This window comes from Galeopterus variegatus, unplaced genomic scaffold (assembly GCF_000696425.1).
Source record: "Galeopterus variegatus unplaced genomic scaffold, G_variegatus-3.0.2 Scaffold18613, whole genome shotgun sequence".
Lineage (NCBI taxonomy): Eukaryota > Metazoa > Chordata > Mammalia > Dermoptera > Cynocephalidae > Galeopterus > Galeopterus variegatus.
In genome coordinates, this window is record NW_007744724.1 from 9,870 (window position 1) to 11,385 (window position 1,516).

The window sequence follows — 1,516 nt, forward strand, 5'->3', positions numbered from 1 at the left end:
AAGAGAAACTGCAGCCAATCAAAACTTGATAGAAGAAACACCATCAAAAGGGCTCTCAATGAGCACTGAACATACTTACCCGTAGATGTAAGACAGAAACCAATGTGGGCTGACGGTGACAGACCAGAATGCAGATAATAGAATGCCACAACTGCGGAGTAATGACTCAGGTAACACAAACTGGGGTGCAAAAGACAAAAGAAGGCAAAAGACAGAATTAGCTCACCACCTCATCAACAAGACCTGGAGTCAAAGGATATCATTTAAAGCTGACATTTCAATATCAGAAATACAAGTAAATTTCAGAGTAGAAAGGCAAACATTGAGAAAGGTATTATTATTGACTAAAACTGGGTGATGGGAGGAAGAAAACAAAACACGTTAATTTGATAATTACTCATGGAAGGTGTACTAGTTTCCTATTGCTGCCATAACAAATTATCACAAATTCAGCAGCTCAAAACACACAAATTAGTTCTATCACAGTTTCCATGAGTCAGAAGTTGGGCTGTGTTCCTTCCTGGAGATGCTGGAAAAATAACTCAGGTTGCGGGAAGAGTCCAGGTTCTTGTGACTGCAGGACTGAAGTGCCCGAGTCCTTGCTGTTAGTGGGGGGGAGGTGTCACCCTCAGCTCCTAGACCCTCCTAGACCCTGCTGCAGTCCTTCAATTGGGACCTCTCTGAGGTTGCCTTCACCACACCTCTCTCACTTCTCACTGGACAAAGTTCTCTCCTTTTCAAGGCTTAGATAACTACATTGAGCCCACCCAGGTAATCCAGGCTAGTCAATCTACATCTGCAAAGTCCCTTTCTACCATGTAACATGACATGGTCAGAGGTGCCAGGGTAGAGTATGGCTACCTGGGGTAAGGGTAGGGTCAGGGGGAGGACATCATTCTGCCCATCACACAAGCTACTGAATATATAATCCTCATAGGCGTATAGTGCTACGAGCATTATATGACATTATATGAGATATTATAACATTTCATAGTGACGAAGGTATAGACTCTCCCAAATATCAGAAGAACTGTAAAAACTAAAAAGAAAAAAAGCAAATGACAACAGAATAAAAGACGAAAAATAATACAAACACACACCACAAAACTAAGATCAAATATGCTTGATCTATCAATAAATGTAAATTAGTTGAACCTACCTAGAGAAAAAAAGATTCTCAGATTGAATCACAAAGCAAAATCCAACTCGATCTGGCACATAAGAGACACAAAGTAATCCAGAGGGTTAAAAATAAAAGAATGGGCAAAGGTGTGCCAAGTAAACACAAACTCAAGAAAGCACTAGTCATGATCTTACAGTCAGAAGAGGGAGAAATAAGACAAAGAAGGGCACCTTGATACTAACAGGTAACCCTCAGAATAAAAATACAACAGTCATTTGGATTTTGGCCATCCTAACTGGGGTGAGATGGTATCTCAGTGTGGTTTTGATTTTCATTTCCCAAACTCCCCACTCAAAAGACACAGATTGCTTCATTGGATTAAAAAGCTAGACC

General features: G+C 40.6%; 1 long non-coding RNA gene across 2 annotated transcripts in view; it reads right to left on the reverse strand.

Moving 5' to 3' along the window:
- The window catches only part of LOC103582944, a 14,505-nt gene that overhangs the window by 7,566 nt on the left and 5,423 nt on the right, over positions 1-1,516 (reverse strand). For both annotated transcript variants that reach the window (XR_549811.1, XR_549810.1), the window contains exon 2: positions 80-180. This is a non-coding gene — a long non-coding RNA (uncharacterized LOC103582944). The remainder of the gene's footprint in view (positions 1-79; positions 181-1,516) is intronic.